A 21,842-nucleotide genomic window follows, 5' to 3' on the forward strand; every position below is an offset into this window, starting at 1 on the left:
TTATGAGGCGAGGCAATAGGTTCGCGTTTATTATTATTATTAGTGATAGGCTTATCAGATTTATTACGCTGAACCGATTCCAAAACATCCGCACGTCCCTTTAAAAAGCGATTAAAATCGGCCAATGACGGCATATCATCATTTGAAAATGAATTACTTTTAAATTCCTCCCATTTTAAACTCGTATTACTATCAAGTTTATTCGCGACCATATGTATAAGAAGCGTGTCCCACTTATCAGTGGGCTGGCCCAACGTATTTAAAGCCCGTAGGTTTTTGGACACATGATCCACTAAATAGCGCAAGGACTTTGCCGATTCGCGACCAATCTGTTGTAAGTTAAACAATGAGTTTAAATGGTTGCTAATCAGCTGTTTTTTGTTGTCATATCTCTCGCAGAGTAGACGCCATGCCTCAGCATAATTATTGTCCGACACTTCTAAATTACTTATCACCTGAGCCGCTTCACCGTCCAAATAAGAATTTAGATAGTGAAATTTGTGAATCGGCTTGATGTGGTCGGAACTGTGAATGAGTGAATCAAATGTGTCTCTAAATTCGAGCCACTTAAAATACGAACCATCGAAACTAGCGATTTTAATCACAGGCAAACGAAAATTTAAACCGTTGCATACATTGTCATGACCACAGTTACTTTGAACTTCAGACTTTACGCTGGCGAAATCAGATCTTTCGGCTATCTTATCAATAATTTTCTGCGCCGTTGCAATAAGAGAAATAAAATCATTTTCCATCTCTTCTCTTATGTCAATTTCGGACTGCATATCAGATGTAGTCGCAATTTCTATTTGAGTTTGGATCTGGTCGAATTGTGTGAACATATTACGAAAACGATCCAACTTCAACGAAAGTTCGTCTACATCTTTCGAGGAAATGTTTTCCTGAGCATTCAATTCCACAATGTAATTTTTAAATTTAGTAATACGCCCCTTAATGGACGTTCTAGTAGGAATCAACGTAGCCATTATATGAAAAAGATCCGATTTCAATTAAAAACAGCGAATGAGGAAATGAGAAATCAAAAATAAAATATTGGAATAAATACGTAAATTTTTCCGGCCTATGTCACAGTCACAGTGGTTGGCTCGGTCGGCAACAGTGCTATGCGGAATGCAGGAGTCAGCGGAAAACGCACCGCAGCTGCAGCTGAGTAGTGGCTGTTGCCGGGAGCGATGCGACCGGTTCTTATCTGTAACACGGTGAACACTTGTGTTACTATGGAATGCAATGGAATTTTTTGCGTTGAGATTTAACTGTGCGTAATTAGTAAAATCGCTAGACAGTATTCTATATAGCACAAAGTGGGAGTATGCTTTATGAAATAACGGAATGTTTAAATTAAGTTGAAGAAATTAACTAATAAGAATGTCACTCAAATAAGCGTTCTGTTCTTTAATAGTTTTAAGTTCTTAAATTGTCGTGAAAGACTATAGGTTTTAAGTTTGGCTATAAAGCAGCGATCAGATTATTTCACTGACACTAGCTATTAAATGAGGATACGTGCTAAAAAATGTTTACGTCACTAGTGCAATAAAATGGCATACAATTAAACTTAAGCACGGCAAAGGGTGAAGACGGCAAAGCTAAATAGTCAAGTAGGTGGAGGATAGTACGAGCAGAAAAATAGGAAATATGAAGGAATGGTGCACTTCCCTTGCTAAACCTTGGCTGCGGCGGCGTAGTTCTGACCGGCGGCGGGCTTGAAGTAAGGGTGTCTGCAGCTTCCAAAATGGCGTCGTAAATCTCCGAATATATATTTGTACAGTTCAACTGGCGTCGTGGATAGGTACAATAGGCGTCGTAAGTCCAGAATACTGCGTTGACGCCGGGATGTCCAATTTCTGCCACGTTGTAGCTGTCGTGACCTTTGCTCTCTTCACACGTAGAAATTCCGTTCGACTCGGGCAGAAGCAATCGTTGCGTATTAATCACGTCGGGGTCACCATGTTCAAGCTTGGATGTCTTGAGTATTAAATAAAAATCGCAGATACTTAAAAAGCTTCTAATTCTGGTTCCACAGAGGTACTTAAGATTACATTGTATGAAAAATATATTTGCGTGTGTGACGCGCACATGAGCGTGTATCTCAGAGCCTAATGGCTCGCTAGGCGTCTATAGAGACGGCGGGGGGCGCGGCTGATGGGCCAACTGGTTTAGTGGTGTACGGTCCCCGCTTCCCCTTCGTTGGTAGGAGCCGCAACATCTATATATATTTCGGGGATCTCGGAAACGGCTCTAACGATTTCGATGATATTTACTATATGGGGGTTTTCGGGGGCGAGAAATCGATCTAGCTAGGTCTTATCTCTGGGAAAACGCGCATTTTCGAGTTTTTATATGTTTTCTCACCCAGATATTGAATATATTATATGAATTAAGGTGTATGTTGTAGGCATTAAATACTAAGTGTACTTAATTATAAATAATCCAATCTATTTAATTATAATGAATAATTATTTAACGACTTAATAAAGTAGCCTGATATTTTTTTTTTAACTATCACAATCAACATAGGTATAAAAAAATATTGTTTGTTTAATGATGTTCAGCCAGCCTATTATGGATAGCTTTATCCATCTTTCTCCACGTGATAAAATAACTGTCACTGTTTAACACCGTGGGAAAGAAAGTGACGGACACCGTTTTATCACGCTGTCACGTAGACAAGAACGACCATCATATCCGTACAAGATTTAGAACGCTTAGGCCCCGAGAAGAACATAGACTACTTTACTTTTGGAAATCCAACCTTGGGGATGTGGAAAATTGCCGGAATAGGCGCAGACCAAACCCCAAAACTAAACACGGAAATGACAAAGTCTCTGATTTTGCAAGCATAATCTTCATCTTGTTCTTATAGATCCGTGTAAAGTAACAAAGACTCAATCTTATACCTTTAAACGAGCTTTAAGCTTTATATTTCGGGGATCTCGGAAAAGGTTATAACGATTTCGATGAAATTTGTTATATGGGGTTTTCGGGGGCGAAAAATCGATCTAGCTAAAACCTACCTCTGGAAAAACGCGCATTTTTGAGTTTTTATATGTTTTCCGAGCAAAGCTCGGTATCCCAGATATTGTACCTAATTTGAGAGAATAAAGTGTGCTTAATACTCCAGGGCGGGAAAATCACGTCGGGCGGGATTTTTAGTCCGTAAAACAAATGACGCGCAATGTTTTACGACGAGCACTGCTCATCCGTCCTGCTTTAACTGTCTGATAGACTTTTATCGGTTTGAAGATCCGTTAGGGTAAATACTTCTTAATGAGGCACTGAAAGGTAGCAGTGATCGGCGTCTAATTTCGCAGGAGGCTCTGTTACTGGCTTAAAATTGGGTTGAAGAGGATAACCTCTTATGATGCATCTACACCGCTGTTAACTTTTGTTGAGCAACAATGGAAGAACAATATGCAACAGTAACTTATCTAAGTTACCAAATGTTACCAAGTTAACTGCGGTGTGGAGATGTGGAAAATACTATTAAGTACAGATTATAGTCAGATTTACAAAATATCTGAGGATTAGTTTAATGAGTATAAAAAGCGAACTTAAGAAATTAGAACCACCGTTTTAAATATTGAATAGGAAATTTCAGTTTTAAAGGTATCGGAAGTCTGTTGTCAAATATTTTTATTAAACAATTCATCATAGTTTTAAATAAACGCGAAATTACCTCTATATGTATAAATATGGGAACAACAAGGAGCCGATTCTGATTTAACTACTTGTTATGGTTTTGATCTTATTTTGACACCACATTGAATATGAGCTTAGATTATCGTGCGAAAGTCGTGCGTGAGAAGCGCACCAATCACCAAGATGATTGTCAAGCTCGTGTCAAAACCAGCTCAAAACTAAAGTGTCATTCTATGGAACTTAACTATGTAAACAAACCGCCATCGCCATATTGAAATTGTCCTGAATGATGAATTTACTAGTGACTTTTGTTTACATGGTTAGCAAGTTCCATAGAATGACACTTTATAACCAATTGGTAAATTAGAAACGACCTCAAGTTATTTGGATAACGACATCAGCCATGGCATGATCCGATTCGTTCTTGACGTGTTTTTAAACGACATTTTACCTTTATTGCCGTCCAGGGATTCATGTCGAGTCAGGATCAGGATACTTACCTGTAAAGAAAGGAATCAAATTAATACTGAGACGAGGAAAAAACACCCATTATGCTCTGAACATTTACCGACGCTACTTAAATACTTAATATCTGGGAGAGCAAGCTTTGCTCGGAAAACATATAAAAACTCAAAAATGCGCGTTTTCCCAGAGATAAGACCAAGCTAGATCGACTTTTCGCCCCCGAAAACCCCCTATAGTAAATTTGATCGAAATCGTTAGAGCCGTTTCTGAGATCCTCAAAATATTGCTCGTTTAAAGGTAAAATAATTGCTCGTTAAAGGTATAAGATAGGTAAAAAAATCTTCAGTATTGAACGAGCCATTGTTTCCGATACTTAAGTCTATTGTCTAGTCTAGAAGCTTAAAAAACTAATAGATACGTCGACATTGTGAAGGAATCTTTAGAAACATGAAATTTTATCGTAAAAAACTAACCAAGTCTACCTAGCTTTATTTGACGTTCATAAGCGCATTGTAATTATGCCTACTTGAATAATCTTTTATCTTATCTTTTATCATGTGATTTATTTTTAACTGCGGAATCGCGACCTAGCCCAACATTTCGTTGCATACGAGAAGTCGTGTCAAGTGACTGCTTGCTTCTCACTCATGGTTTAGATGAGTGAGCGAGATGTAATCATTCATTTGTAAAAACAGCTGAACTACGGCTAAAAATGTAGAGTCAGTTTTTTTTGGTAGGTACCTATTTAATTATATTGAGACCGTCATTTTCTTGTTAAATATGAAGCTCTATTCGTTATTTGAAGACATTTGTGTTAAATGAAAAAAATACATATTACCTAATCACAATTTAGTCTATGCTGCGCGGAGCTAGCTAAATTGAAATAAGAATACCAATTCTGTTTCAAAAAATTTCCATCTGCGTATAATCATACTTCTGTCCCGAACGGTTGTGAATTAACATAAAAATAATTAATTAAAAATTAAAAAAACACGACTGCAGTTTAATTAAGCGAACTGAAAAGCTAAAAATAATTTTAGTTATATTTAATATAACTAATTTAGTTACTCAACTTAATTAATGTAAATTAGAATATAAGTGTTCAGACAGGGTCATAAACAGCAAATGCAAAAGTTTAGGCTCGTTTAGGATCGTGACTGTACCTGTATATTTTATTTTGATTGCAGTCGTGTTTTTTTAATTTTTAATTAATTCTTTTTATTTTATATATTTTAGTGATCATACAAACTAACGGTTATGTAGCATAATTTCTAAAATCAAATTTCCTAAGTACGAAATTCCTAAAGACAGAACATCGAAAATCAAAATGTCTAATATACGAAATTCCTAAAGATACAGGTCCTACAGTTAATCAACCTACTATTTAAATGTCTAAAATACAATACTGCTAGTGCACGAAAATACTAACGATCTTTTTCCTACGTTCAGTTGACCTAAGTTTAAAATGTATAAACTGCGAAATTTCTAAGACATTTGTCCTACGTTTAGCTGACCTTAGCTTAAAGAGTCAAACGTACGCAACTTTATTTTCAAAAAACTTCCTTTACAACTTAACTAGACGGAGCCCCGCTTCGCAGGGCTCCTATTTCTGGGTGGTTTGCCCTTCGGGCATCTGAAGCTACCTAACGAACCTAACCTACCTACCTCCCTACGCTTTTCCCCCAAAGTGTACTGTTTTCACGGACGTCACACTAAACTAAATCAATAGGTAGATAGGTTAGGTTCGTTAGGTAGCTTCAGATGCCCGAAGGGCAAACCGCCCGGAAATAGGAGCCCCGCGTAGCGGGGCTCCGTCAACTTAGGGTAAGAAGGAAATGTTCTCGGAAAAGTATTGTCCTTAGGTATTGTGTACAAAGGAATATTGATTTTCGAAAATGAGATCGTTCGATTAAAACTGTATTAGGACATGCGTCTTTAGGAATTTCGTATATTAGACATTTTGATTTTCGATGTTCTGTTTTAGGAATTTCGTACTTAGGAAATGTGATTTTAGAAATTATGCTATACTCAGAATTGCATGTACCTAATGCTGGTACAGTGGGCGCTGATTTATTCGGATCTAAAGTAACACTCATGGAGGTTTATTTACGTGATTACCTCCTCATCAGTTAATCAACCGATTTGAGCGAAAGTTGTGGCATCTGATAGATATTACTGCGATTTAGGTTAATAGTAAAAACATAAAATATGTGGGCTTATAGCGAGCTGTAAAAGTTCCTTCGACCCTTTGTGGAGCTTGGTCTTCGGCCTTTATCATTTAGATACTTATAATATTTTTTCTGTGTTTGAAGAACTAGTAAGCATGGACGCGAGCTTACGTGGAAACGATCCTCTCTTGGACGCTTCGAGCCATCGGCCCCTAATTGGAGCTTTGGCCTTCGGCCTTTGCAATTAAGAAACTTGGGGAAGTTCCAAAAAGCACGCACCTGGCTTACGCTCCGGGCCTTTGGCCCTACGCGGGGCTCGGCCTTCGGCCTTCGCAATTAAGAAACTTGGGGAACTTACAAAAAGCACGCACCTGGCTTACGCTCCGGGCCTTACGGCCCTACGCGGAGCTCGACGCACCTGCTTTACGCTCCAGTCCTTCGGCCCTGCGAGGAGCTCGGCTTTCGGCCTTTGCAATTAGAATACTTGGGGATTTTGTATAAAGCGCGCACCGGGTCTGTCTTACGCTCCGGGCCTTCGTGTACCTCGAAGCTCGGCCTTTGGCCTTTGAAAAAATGTAGATTTTACAAAAAAAATTGGTTATTAATGACACTTTCACACTTTTTTCTGTCAAAGTCGGTGCAGTTAGCTTAGACGGACTCTACAATCGTATCGATTAATAAATATAACTTATTTGTACACATTTCGATTCCATTAGCGCAATTTGGAACATAGGTATTGGCGGCTTTTAAAACATGTGTTAAAAACTTTAAGTAGTATAATGTAATATGTACTATATTATGTTTTTTTATGATCGGCGGTCAAAACCTTCCTTTTAATATCCAATTCAATAATAATATTTGGTTTCATGGGATTTGCTTTTCTTAACATATTTTGAAAATTCTTACTTTCCTAAAATTAGATTTAAACCAACATGTTGCATATATATTATTACTCGTCTTTCAAAGCTCTACATTTTGATACCCTACTCGATAGGTTTGCAAAATATTTTTTTCTTAAGGTTGCGTAATTTGGCGTATTAAGTCCGCCATATCGATTTTGTAATGACGTCACATAGCCTATGTCACCCGGGATGACGTAAGGATTCTAACGATATATCATACATCTAAATCGGTTGAGGCATTCTGAAGTTATCGTGGAATAAAGAAACTCACATAAATACATAAATATATACATACAAACATGAACGCTGAAAACAATACACTCTTTTTGTTTGGGCAGTCGTGTAAAAACAAACAGAAATTCTCGATTTGAATATTCAATTAATATTATCTTAGTCTTACACGAAAACAAGTGAATCGTTAAAATTGAGACAACGCTGTTACCGAACTGTTCCCAACATCTGTGTTCGGGAACAAAAGTAATCCGAACGAACGGCTTATACACTGCCCAAGTAATCCGAAAGGCTTTTCTGCGGTTAAATTTCGAACTAACTTTCGCCCTTTCAATTCGACGCGGTCAGATGCATTCACATTTCAAACTGACACGTTCCAAATTTAAATTTTGCCCTCTGTAATTTTGAATTTATGAACGTGATTTAAGAGTATTATTTTTTCGATAATTTTTACGTGGTAGATCCCTGAAATTGCTGTTTGGTGGTGAAAGACAGGTTGTTTATTTTTAAATAGGCTGATAATCTGTCAAACAAGTTTGCCAGTAGAAATAAGTTAATTTTAAAATTACAACCGAAGGACCATGATCATGAAATAAAAAAGTAGTATAAAGCCGTAGAATTAAATATGTATAATGGAAGATGGCTCTTCGCGCTTATATTTAAAAAAAATCCGCCTTTTTCTACTGACGAAGTTGGCTTACCAGACTAAATATACATATAATTAATTTCGTTCACGAAAAAAGGCAGGAGTTAAAGTTATAATGTCGAACTTTAAATTAAAGTGCACTTTGAATATTGAAAAGTTAAACTGGGATCAAAGAAAGTGAAACAATAACTCAAGTATTTCCGCAGAAAAGTTCCTATTTAGTTACTGAATGACGTGAATTTAAACTTCGCAAAGCAGGAAAAAATGCAAAAACCGCCTCGGGCAGTTTGTTTTGGCTCAAATTAAAATTCCGCCGGGCTTCGGAACAAATTCGTGCTTAATTAAGCTAAATAGTATAATTAAGGGAATTTTTGAAGTTCACGTCGAGAATATGAAACAAAATTTGATTTTCTGATACAAGAATCGAGTTTCTTAATTAAAGTCATCCGAATTCCTTGGGGGGTGCCAAAGTTTTCTTTGGAATTTACAATTTTCATTCAAAACCGTTTATTCGTCACGGTTCTAATTCTAACGGATCTCGACTTGTGAATTTGAAATTTGAATAAAAATCTTAAGTAGAATTGAATTTCCTAAATTGATCGATTTATAAAAGAAAAATTAAAAAAAAAAGCTATTGTATTGTTAACAACATTTCTGTCACTAGTAGGGATGATTGCGTTTTTGTCGCCTATTGTGTCAAATGTGTCATGAAAAACTTACGCACTTAGAAGTGACAGTTTCGGTGACGGACGATAAAAATCGCGACCATCATAGACCCGCAGCTTAAGTTAAAATAATACCATAAGCTTGATAATTAATTACATGTAACATGTTAAATAACCAATGCGATAAATATTAATTAACTGCCAATTATTGGCGTCGCTGTAACGGTCCAAATTTCCAGTAAAATAATAACGGGGCATTAATCGTGACGACAATAATTATTTATTGGCCCGCAATAATTTGTAGTTGGTTTATGTGTTTGAGGGTTTCGTGTACATATTAGCCACACATGATAGCGTAGCAAATTATGGCGCCATTTTGTTTTTAATATAACAATGAAATAAACTTGACAACACTGATTAGGTAATTGTTATGCGGGACAAAGTTTAACAATAAACAAGATGATAATAATAAGATGACTTCAGTTTAAAAAATCTTATAAATCGCTAGTTTGAAAATGTAGCTACATTTTCAAACTAGGTGTCTCTTGTAACACGAGCATTTAATTATTTAATTAAAACATATATTGTTCTCCTCAAACGATAAAACGTTGTTTCAAAAATTATGAAGTGTTTAGATTTTCTCTTTTTCCTAGAAATTATTTTTGGTGTAAGCTAAGCTATCATCAGTATAATTGACGTTGCTTGTCACGCTTTAAACATAACAAAATTCGCAACACAGTCATGCAGTTTGAGGAGTATACCCTACAGTTTTAGTTTATTGCTCCTGTATACAGGCCACACCCGATATATACTACACAAAATACACACAGCTTTAGTAACTGTCATTTTACACTTCATTGTGAGTATAATTTCTACTGTTGTTGAAGTGGAGAAATTCTGATATATTATTCGAGGTACGATGTTGTTGTATTAAGGTCTTTTTACGAGATTAATAGAATTGTACAGTAGTGCTCTATTTTCTTTTTGTTTTAAATACTAATGCGAAAAAATCTTCATTTGCTTTCAATCTGCTGAAGCTTTCCATAAGTAACCCGTAAGTACCCAGTATGCAATACTATTATTGATATCATCATTAAATGCAAGTCGTTTCCACCATGATGCATCATTAAATGATATAATTACGTTTGCCATTAACATTGGAGCTTTACGAGTCAGTGTTACAGGTAATTAATAATACGAGCTGTATAAAAGCTATATAAGAGGTACATTGGCATGGAAGCATATGTTGGTTATTTGAGAAACTGTTTAATATACGTATGATGTATATTTAAGAAATAATTTGTAAGCGCACCTATGTAACCAGTAACCATCTATGTATATCAGAGATGAACCACAAAGAAGCTTATAACTAGTTATAATTATAAATAAAGTACTTTTGATAGTACCGGCCTGATTCGTACTTTAAGAAACGTCAAAAATTTGCTATATACTTTTACTTTGCAAAAGTGACGTTCTTGTTTGAAGAAACATCACTTCTGACACTGAGATATCCGATCAAGGTCGTATCTTTAGCAATTTTTTTACGTATCGTGCCGTACGTGGGCGTAAATCACGGTGGACATTTTAAATCTAAATCGGGGTTGACAGCTGTCGTCATAGAAAAGTATGCTTTATTTGGTTGTACTTACGACATCCCAGACTGTATTAAATATTTTACGCAACCTAATCTAATACTCTGTTAAGTACAAGCTTCGTTATCCTTAGAATATTCAGACATGGATAGTTAAACCCATCGCAGACCATTAAGATCGATCCAGCCTGACGCTAACGGGCATTTATATAAATCACTGCTAAACGCCCATAGCTGGGACAAACACCCGACCTGGTGCCAATTTTGACATAAAATAAATGGCGACGAATTCGTTACAGTAGAAAAATCGTTAGTCACTTGAAAAAAAAAAGGAGAATGAATGACGTTCACTCGAGTTGCCAGCTGTTTCCGTCAGCTGATAGAGCGGATATTGGCTGTTAGAGAGACGCCTTCGCCCTCTCTTTCCACTGAATAAAGCCGTCCTTATCGGAGATTTTAATTTTTCATTCGTCACCTAATGAGGCCGCTTTCGATTGGGAATGGACGCTGAAGCTCGTAGGTATTTTCCGCTTGAAAACGTAGTAATACTGCGGCAAAAACATTTGAACAAAGATCTGATTTAGGTCAAATGTCCTAGTTTCAAAACTTAATTACAATTTTGTTAAAATTACTTATGCACAAATCGCGTGTTTTGGGACTTGTTACATTAAAACCATTGTAAAACTTGGCAGAACAGTAGTTTTAGATCTCGTTTTGCAATAAAAAAGTATAATACCTTCAAGCTTGCACGCGATTCGAATGCGGACGTCGTGTTCGAAATTTGAACTGGCCAAGTTTATAAGCTGTATTTTGCGGTTCGCATTTCAAAATTTTAACAAGAGGAGTTCGTTCGGAAACAAAGCTTGCTAAAATTGCGAATAACTAGAAATACCGACGGTTGTTTTTTGTAAATAAACACTATCGCGAGTAATAATCACAGCTGTGACTACTACCTATTCAATTTGCATGCAGTAAATTTTGCATGTGATTTATGTTTCGTGAATTTAATTTGAATATTTCCCGAAATCCCTTAAAGTTTAAGTGGGTTTAAGGTTAAGTTTATAATGTTCAAAATAATTAAATTTCAAAGGGAATACATTTCAGATTTAAATTTTAATCCGATGCATTCGATTATTCAGAAGGCAATTGTATCAGTCGTATTTAAAGTACCTATCAAAAGTTTCCGCTAGTTTGGACTTTATCCCGTCCTACTAAAATTCGATTTCTTATGCATAAAGCAAAATTAAGTCACGGATTTTAAGAGCTAAGTTTTGACATAATTTCGCTGGAAATTTGCGGTTTCATGCCGCCGTTTGTAAATTTAAGAAGGTTTAATATATAATAATGGACGACCTTTGGGAGGGGAATGTTTGCTTTGACAAATTGCTCGCCATTAGTCAAATATTAAACAACTCATGTACATACTAGACTAATGAAGTTACCTACCAGCGTCCGCTAGTAAAACGTGCATGGTTGTTTTAAACAGTTTGCTCTTTAATTTACTGTTGCCCTCGTAGGTATTATATTTAGTGTAAAATAGAATCCAACAAACATCTGTTCATTTGTTATGGGCAATACTGGACTTCTTAAAAAATGTAGTCGTGTCATTAACTAAAATAGTGAAGGCGGCGAATTGAATCCATAATAGTAGCTTCACCACCACCTTGACTTTGACGTGGCATTGACATATTTGCTAGCGTGTGCGTAACTACCTATCCTAAGCATCTCGCTCGTACTGGAACATTAGTGTGAGCGAGACGCATAGAAAGTAAGTTACGCACACGCTAGCGAATATGTCAGTGCCAAACTGGATAACCGTATAGGTATATTGTCAACGATATTTTGTATTTCGCAAAATTAATCCGCATTCTTACAGGTATTTCGTATAGCAACGTATTTAGGGTCAGTAAACGACACAGACACGAGTTGACCGGCTTTTCCTATTTAAATAAGGTAGAAGCAATCCGGGTTCGAGCAGCCTACTAGATCCCTAGGGAGGGCACTGCATTGCGGTGGTATTGCCCCCGGTCAGGCGAGGCTCACTCCGCGATTTCGTCGCTTTGCTACAGGTAGCTAAAAGTACATCCGTTCCGCCCCAATTTTGGGGAAAGCCATAAGCCGCGCGTGGCGCTGTCGCCACCTAGCGGCCATATCTGTGCTGATCGTAACAGACGCGTTTTGTTAGAGAGTGAGTCTTCTGTACTTAGTACTATTATTTATTCTGTGCCCCGGGGCATGCAAAGCCTCCATTACGTTCAGTTATTGATAACATATTTATGATAGGATATAGCTCTACTCTAGCTCAGCACGGTTCCATTTTTATCGACTATCACTATGCCCGTCACTTTCGCACTTACATACTTGTTAGAACGTGATGGCGATAAATGATAAAAATGCGACCGTGCTACTAGGGCAGAGCGTAATATGATAAATTAAAATGTATTCAAGACCTTTTAAATCGTAAGGCGTAAATATTTTAAAAGACTCTGAGGTCTCAGGTTTACATCACGGTCACATCATGGTCATGTAATAAATCTTGTAAACGTCGGAATTTAAGGTAAAAACAATGAAATTATATCGCGTTAGATCCGTTTGTGAAATTAAATAAATTTTGTTTATATCCTGCAGTAATAATATTACGTATTCTGTTTTAAACTTTGCATATAAAAAAGTTATAAGTCTCTGAATTCAAAATTTTCCGCATGAATTTCTCTATATTCACCGCATGCTCAAAGTTTGAATCGGCGAATAAGTAAGTTTGAAGTTTGATAAAGTACACTCGAAGTCTAATGAAATAAGGTTCATTTTCAAATAAATTCAATGCACATGGGGTTAATTGTAGAATGATGGATAATTTGCATTCAGGTCATTTGACATGCAATTTTCTTTGTAAACTCGAATGTTAAATATGAAAATTGCACAACTATGCACGTTCCGTGAATTGATGGCAATATTCATACTAATAATTCATATGCTTATTAACTTCGCTATTATTTCCTTTGAGACGCCATATTTCTTGAAGTGAAGACAACATTTGTTCGAAGGAAAATAGCTCCGAAAATTTTCGGTTGATAAAATGAGTTGGGAATTAAATTATGTTGGCCGGCATAATGATATTCGTTTCAATTTGTTAGACTCTGTCGACACAAGTCAAACAAGTACGAAATCCCCGAACCTTCCTGCTGCAAATTAAAGGTATACATTTATTTGGCAAACATATATTGGACTTAGTCATAAATACCATAAAAAATAAAAATAAAAAACCGGAGATACTATAGCCGGAGAGCTAGCCACGGAAATAGGTATGCGATTTATAGAGCAACGAAATCCCTCTAGTTAGTGTGCCATACTATCATTATTAATTAATTCGGGCGCCTGGCAGCTGTTCAGCGGTGGGTGCGGGAGTGGATGGACAACAAAGGGGTTGTAAAATCAATTGAAGGTGTGCAATTTATAGAGGTCTGAGTTTGGTGTGATATAATAGCTAATTATGTATTTAATTCAAATATAACAATGCCAGGCGTTTTATTTGGGGGAAAAGTAGTGCCAGGTGATGAAAATACACAATCACTTGTGCGCCTGCAGGAAGATCACGAGCAAATTCAACATGACTCACAATTGACTAATACTTTACAAAATTATACACTCCCAAATAGACTGCCCCTCCCTTCTTTCTCTTCTCAATTTTATTACACGTTACAAAACTCGCAACCCCTCACTCAAAATATTTCAACTACAGATTTACAAAAACAACACCTCATATTACAATCCAGTGACTAGAATGTGTCGACTATATAACGAAACCGCGGCCGAGAATCCTTCGGTAGACATATTCGAACGCAGCTTATCCACTTTTAAAAATAAAATACTTAAGACTTTCTGTACATAAGCTGCGTTCGCACTTATCATTTTCCAAATACGCTTTCTATTCTTAGTTGTTAGTTTATTTTAAATATTTTATCTTGTTTAGTTTTAGATCTAGTTTAATTAGTTTTGTTTAGTTTTTAGACCTAGTTTAATTAGTAGATAACTCTTAAATCTTATAATTATTGTTGACATCTCATCCCTCTAGCGTTATATTTTAACTGTATGTTCCTATCCTTCTGTGCACACATGTTTGGAGTTATAGTCCAGATCTAAACTGTAAGCTTATTAATGTAATTCCTGTAAATGTCTGTAACTTGTTTTGTGAGCCAAATAAATAAAATAAAATTGCTTTAAGCATAGTGTCGTATATGTCTTCTTTACCTATACGAACTGGGGTTTGAACCCGCGACCTCCGGATTGCAAGTCGCACGATATTACCGCTAGGCCACCAGCTTATACATGGAACTTTACTATTTTTACTTCGATAACATTCTGATTTAATTTCAAAGTTCTACTTGATTTACTGTAAGCTTCTTTGAAAGCAAAAACTAATCTAAGGAAACTAGTTTCACAACTGAAATTAGCAATTATAAAATAAATTAAGATTTCATACAACTTTTCGTTGCAGACTTATCTTGAGATTGTAATAAGAATTGTTCCTGTCATTTTAATTGGGGTTTTTGTTGTTGAAATGAGTTCAGTTGGATAGAAATAAACATTTTTGGAACTAATTTAACAAACAGGCCAATTCGTACGTGCACCTGACAGTCCTGACCAGGGATGTTGCGAACATCCGCATCCGCATCCGCAACCGCGGAACTTCCGCATTATTTTCAACATCCGCATCTGCATCCGCATCCGCATAAAATCGATGCGGAGCTTATTCGGATGCGGATGTCGAACAAGTCGGTACAGGAACGTCTTAGCGGCGGCGTAAGTGCTAGGTAATTTCGTCATTATCTATAACGAAATCGTCTAGATCCAGAGTTATAATTATAAGATAATAATATAATATGATATAGCCTCTTTATTCCTCAATAAACAAACATAATTCAGAGTATCACTTCTTAATTATATTAGAATTTCATTTCATATAAGATAATATATAATAGGTACCTATGTCATATCACAAGTCCGAGCTAAATAAACACGCGAATAATAACTGACTACATTTAGGGCCGGTACAGACAAACTGCAACCCAACTGCAACTTGTATGGGAACTGTACGCCGACGTTGCAGTTGGCGTGCAGTTCCCATACAAATTGCAGTTGGGTTGCAGTCCGTCTGTATCGGCCCTTAGATATCGTTTTGATGTCAGGTATCTACACGTTCGAATTAGCCCTCAGTAAATCCCCAAATTGATTTCAGATTTATATTGGTAGTATCCGATCTCAAAATTGGCTGACATTGCTATCAAAAATAGGTAATCAATATCATTTCGACCGAGAACAGACCCCTGAATGAAAATGAAAAAATAGTGAGTTGATCATAGATATACCAGTGAGTAGGTAATATGTATTATATGTATAGTATCTAATACCTTTAAACGAACAATTCTTCTTTATTTATTTATTTATATATATATTTCGGGGATCTCGGAAACGGCTCTAACGATTTCGATGAAATTTGCTATACAGGGGTTTTCGGGGGCGAAAAATCGATCTAGCTAGGTCTTATCTCTGGGGAAACGCGCATTTTCGAGTTTTTATGTTTTCCGAGCAAAGCTCGGTCACCCAGATATTAAGTATTTATACATACATAATTATACTAGACAATGTGGAAATAAAAAGTGATACCCCTTAGGGGTTCATTTATATGTAAAAAGAGATATTGAGGTATATTTACTGTCCCATTCTCATACGTGGATGCGTCCTTCTCGGGAAACCCTGAATGCAATGCTTTTATCTGGCTCAAACAATACTATACGACTATATAAAATAACATCAATAATGAACATGGCTTGGCAATGAAACGTTACTAAATCTAACTTCCTAAAACAAACGTCAATTAGGTGCAAATACATCACGTAGAGAAAACGTGATGGCGTAACACCTAATCCTAAACGTTTCCGTTTCTTTCACACTCGAGCAGAAAGCGAGACAGAAGACGAAGTTTCGGAAACGTTGGCCCTATTCGGATAAAACTGCAATAAAACTTCAATGTAAACGCAGTTAAAAGTAGATTTAGTCCAGGTGGGGTAAACGACAAAGTAATGTGTTGGGTTTGTGGAAAAATTGACTTTAACTTGTACGATACGATGCAGAATTTAAAATCGTTCTGAATGCTAAATGGACTATAATATATTCTTGAAGAGCATATTGGAGAGAATATTCTCTATATTTTTTATTACGAAGAACCATAAAATGAATATTACGCTTGGATTGTTAATGGTTAGTTACTTACCCTAATTCAATATACATGCAAAGTTTCTACTAGGTATTCTAAAATTTATAAAGATATGTAAAGTATGAAGACTGAAAAAAGATGTACATACTTAGTTTCTTGTTGTTGTCCCATCAGCAAGGACACAATAGTAGCATAGATTGTTAGAAGAACTGCTGTACCATGTTCTACTAAAATGCTCAGCAGATGTTCCATTATGGATAGGTCTTATAACTACCATAAAATGCAAGTTTGGTTCATTGAAATACGAAAAACCTAGAATTTTAAGAGTGACTCAGGAGACCGTAACCATAGCAACGTGTGACAAGAAAAAGTTGATTAATCCAAATACAAATAGAACACTGATAATCTCCATACAACCGTGTGCCTCGTATATACATATATAATAAATAAATAAATAAATATTATGGGACAATCTTACACAAATCGACCTAGTCCCACGGTAAGCTCATAAGGCTTGTGTTGTGGGTACTAGACGACGATATATATAATAATATAGATACATATAAGTACTTAAATACATAGAAAACATCCATAACTAAGGAACAAATATTTGTGATGAACACACAAATAAATGCCCTTACCGGGATTCGAACCCGGGACCTCCAGCTTCGTAGGCAGGGTCACTACCGACTAGGCTACGGAGGCCGTTATATATATATATATATATATATATGGCTTTATTAAGTCTGCATTTTGTAATCTGACACTAGCATTACACTGCTATATTTTAACTTCAAAACATAAAACTGGACATACCTGACCGGCGCTATGACAAGTTAAAAATATTAAAATATCCCTGAGATGCCAGTTATTACAGGCACAACCAAAGAGTAAAGTAAGTAATAGTAAACATGACAAATAGCGCCAGTTATAATAATCACTACATAGTATAAAACAAAGTCGCTTCCCGCTGTCTGTCTGTCTGTATGTATGCTTAGATCTTTAAAACTACGCAACGGATTTTGATGCGGTTTTTTTAATAGATACGAGTGATTCAAGAGGAAGGTTTATGTATAATTTGTTAACCCGTGCGAAGCCGGGGCGGGTCGCTAGTAAGGTATACGCGGAATTCTACGTTCTCAATTCTCATCCAGAATTTTCCACCAAGTAGGAACCTACGAACTTGATAGTTTCGAAACGAACGAAACTCTTGAAGCACTTTTATTAGAATATTCAGGAATAAGTTCTTGTTTAACTTGCTCTCCGTAACTTCGGGTTCGGTGGAGTAAATCTTGGGCCGCTTCTCGACATCCTCGGCATTTTTCTCTGTCACTCTAGTTACGCCTTCATTGGCGTAAAAGAGAAATATCCCCGCAATTTGCGAATTTCGGTTTTCGCGGTAGCCCCTCAAGATTCTGGGCTCTAGTAAACCTGACTTCTTAATAAGGCCCCTTTATATGGTAAAATTTTGGTCGTAATATGTTATGGTAACTGCCTAGGAATAGTGGGAGTACAAGTATGGTTTACAAGATGAATATTTTTCTCGTATTGCTATAATCATATGTTCGAGGCGAGAAACTCGTATTATGTACTCGTATTTTACACCAATACCTGATACCCTAACATTATTCACATTACGTTTTTTTTTATGTAACAATACCTAGTTTTTTTAAAGGCAGTTATTAATTAACTTCGTTTAGAAAATTATTAATGTAAAATTGAATACTTTTAAATCAATGTAAACATGAACTAAAATAATAACGGTAACCTAACGGCAACACAAAATGAACACTGTGTTTGCAAAACAAAATGAATAAGTACGTTTGATATCAATCAATATGTAATTCTAACCAGCGTTACAAACAAGTGTAATGATGCCACCCGCGGGGCGGGGGTTCATCGTACACGGTGACAGGAGTTTTGTTACGTTGGGGTGGAATGACGTTTGACGGATGACGATAATGGGTGACGCAGATATTATTTTTTTATGATTTCGTGCGTTCCGAATGTTACTTTAACGCGCCGTTTCGTCGTTTATACCTAGGGTTGCCAGATCGAAAGGCGCTATTATCGGAAAAAAAATCGGCATTTTGGGACTTAAGTCGGGAAAAAAGAAACATTCAAATTAAAATAATTGTATTAAAAACAACGATCTTTTACATTATTGGCTGTCAGCTGCTCTGCCCAATCTCGCCATGCCGCGCTGACGGGCTCGACGCGAGTCGCTCGCTCGCTCGATGACAGTTAGGAACTTGAAAGCTGTTTTTCGGGACAATTTTCACTTTGTCGGGAATCGGGAACACATGCTTAAAATCGGGAGAATCCCGCCAAATCCCGACCATCTGGCAACCCTATTTGTACCGATACATACGCGATATGAAACTAAGTTCCTAAAACGCGCGTCGACGGCGCGTTAAAAAAACGCTGTTGTTTAAGTCCTTACGGCGTTATTCATAAACGTCTGCTAAGTAACCAGCTGATGATCATCGTTTGTCCCTCTCTAACGCATAACGACAGATAGGGATAAACGACGATCATCAACTGATTAAGTTAGCAGCCGTTTATGAATAACGCCATTAGTTTTGTAACTATCGCTTATAGGGTTTGCTCCCGGTACTGAGTTTGTATGGCGAGAACCGGGAATTCCCGGTTCTCGATTCCCGGTTCTCGCCATACAAACTCAGTACCGGGAGCAAACCCTAATCACTTAGTAGGTAAACCGTCCAAATATACTTCTTCCTCTTTTTGTATTAGTTCGATTTTTAAATCAATGTTACATGTAAGCAAAAAGCTTGAAACTTGGCATATAAATAAACTGCCAGGTGCGACAATTGGCGTTATTTTTTAAATCAGTTCAGTCATACAGTCATAAGACATGCATTCAATTTCAGACCGAACGTGCGACTAAATGTATTCCATTTTTAAATACACAAGATCGCACTAAAAACGACGCGATAAATTTACCTTTCGCACATACCTCACATTACGCGGGATAAAAAGTGACGGATATACTTTCGCGCACTATGTAATGGCAGTAATAAATCGGGGTTATACTTTAAAGCTATACGCGCAGCTTTCCATGTATCGTATCTAAGAATACGTGTTAGTTTAAAAAGAGACTTTAGTCATATGAACATAAAGTCGAAAGTTCAAGTAAATGTGGAACCCGAATATGAGCTAAGGAAAAGGATATACCAAAGTTGCAGGTAGTCAACCCAAAACCCAGCAGAATGACACATTACGTGATTAAACTGCAACGAGGGTTGCCACCGTTCGGTTAAATTAATAGCTTAAAGTAAAGGGGAGTTTTACGCCCGTGTCGACTAATTGTGACTCTGTACCTTTTAAAAGCGCGCGGACCTTTGTTAAAAGCTTTTTGTTAGGCTTTGACAGATATTTGTTAGTAGGAATTATAATGATTTAACAAAGTTTATGAATGCTAAGTTTTTTGTTTAGGCTTTGTACACGCATATTGGGGCCTTATCAAATTTTGTTGTTTATATACAAATTGCAAGCAATTTGGTTGTTTATCTACAAATTGCAAGCTCACAAGCTGGAAGTAAAGCTGGTTGCTCTTAAAAAGTAAGGCCGCCTGTTGTTCACCCCAACTTTTAAGCTTTATGCAATAAAGAGCACTTCTATGTATGTATCTTGTCTCTTGATCGCTGACTCTAACTGTTCTTCTTTTAAAGGCAAATAAAAATATGAAACAAAATATTGATATAGATATTGGTAACTTCGTATTATGTTCTTACCTAAAACCCGAGCGTATTTTTTTGACACAACCATTAACAAACACGAATAGATTTACGCATTCACGAAATCTATTACGACTGTACACAATCTAAAAGACGTGTTCAATCAATCATCGTCCGTCATCCATCAAACATGCAACAAGTAAAAATAACTGTTATCGGGCAACCCTGGAGCCAGTCACTGTTTTATACAATGGGGCTGCGCCCTAAGCGAGTGACGGAGCTGTGTGCTATACGCACGACTAGCTGTGTATTTGTGTGCGTGACAGTGCGTATCATTACGACGGAAGGTAGGTGCGTGTGTGATGTTAGCGCGCGAGTGTGCGCTAGGGCTGGCAGATGTGTTGTTTCACACGCAGCTGTCGTTTCTCCCCTTAAGCTTTAAAGTACTGTATTATAATATGGCACGCGTTGCTTTCACGAAATTACACATTATTATTACCGGGTTATTATTACTGGATTGTAATTTTTGTTTTAAATGCAGTTGCCATGTCGCCGCCGGTTGCCCGGAGGAGATACGGTGACTTAACCAGTTAAATCTAATGGGGTGGAATGTCTTTGGTCTTGTATAATAACAAAGCTATGTCAAACAGAGCTTGGTTTGTTGTGAAGCTGGTGTTTTGATAATGAATTCATGTTTATTTTAAAGCTACGCTATATTTGGGTAGCAAATGTAGAAAATTATGAAACTTAGAGATAAAAATAAAAATTAAGTAGCACATAATGATATGACCGCGAATGATAATTCATATCTAGAAAATGTGAAGGCCAATAAAAACAAGAAGAAAGCACATAACAAAAGAAAAGGTCCAATATTATTCCTCTGTCCCTTCAAACAAAAGTTGAAATATGATGCTACATTTAAGATACAAGCACACTTGTCCAGATATAACACAATAAAGCAGCTAAGTGCGCAGCGCTGTAGGTCGTGAATCAAACAGAATTCTCTAGATGGCAACGTATTTCTACTGTTTTATTGTACATTTTTGTGAGTAAATAAGTAATTGACTGTTATTACGTGATTCTAGGGATTTATGTGGAGTTGAAAAGTAGACAAAGACAACTTTTGTAAATTATAACGTTCGTTGTAGACGATTGAGTAATGTCATTAGTTCTCGTTAGTGCCCTTTCAGACGAGCGTTTTTCTTGAGCTTACTTCAGTTCGTGGGTATTATATTCCGAGTATTCTGACCCTATTGCTCGTACGGTTTGATACGCACCCCCATATGTGGCTTTACGCGCAAGTAACTTACACTGGTATAATAAGCGGTTATTTGGTTTGGACCGCAAAACGCGGTAAACAAGGATCATATTTACACAGATTTAGGTTCTAATGTGCCTGTGTTCTAGCTATGAGCGCCGCGCCGGCGCGCCGCCGCCGCCGACAAAATTTTCGCGCCGCCGCCGCCGACGCTGCGCTATCGGCGTGGCATCGGCGTGACCTTGGTAGTTACTACTACTTTCGGAATCAGATAATATATTTTTAATCGAGTTTAGATCATTAACGGCGCCACTTCGAATAGTTTATAGGCATTCAAAAGGTATTTT

At 36.9% G+C, this 21,842-nt stretch overlaps 1 protein-coding gene across 6 annotated transcripts in view; it reads right to left on the minus strand.

The window, feature by feature from the left end:
* Window positions 1-21,842, minus strand: part of LOC134654559 (brain tumor protein) — a 532,623-nt gene that overhangs the window by 26,382 nt on the left and 484,399 nt on the right. Inside the window, exon 1 of one of the 6 annotated variants that reach the window (XM_063510020.1) lies at window positions 4,109-4,129. The exons of the other annotated variants lie outside the window; for them this stretch is intronic. The gene's annotated coding sequence lies outside the window, so the exon portion shown is untranslated. Of the gene's footprint in view, window positions 1-4,108; window positions 4,130-21,842 lie in introns of those variants that run through there. 6 annotated transcript variants of the gene reach the window in all.

This window comes from Cydia amplana, chromosome 15 (assembly GCF_948474715.1).
Source record: "Cydia amplana chromosome 15, ilCydAmpl1.1, whole genome shotgun sequence".
NCBI classification, from domain to species: domain Eukaryota; kingdom Metazoa; phylum Arthropoda; class Insecta; order Lepidoptera; family Tortricidae; genus Cydia; species Cydia amplana.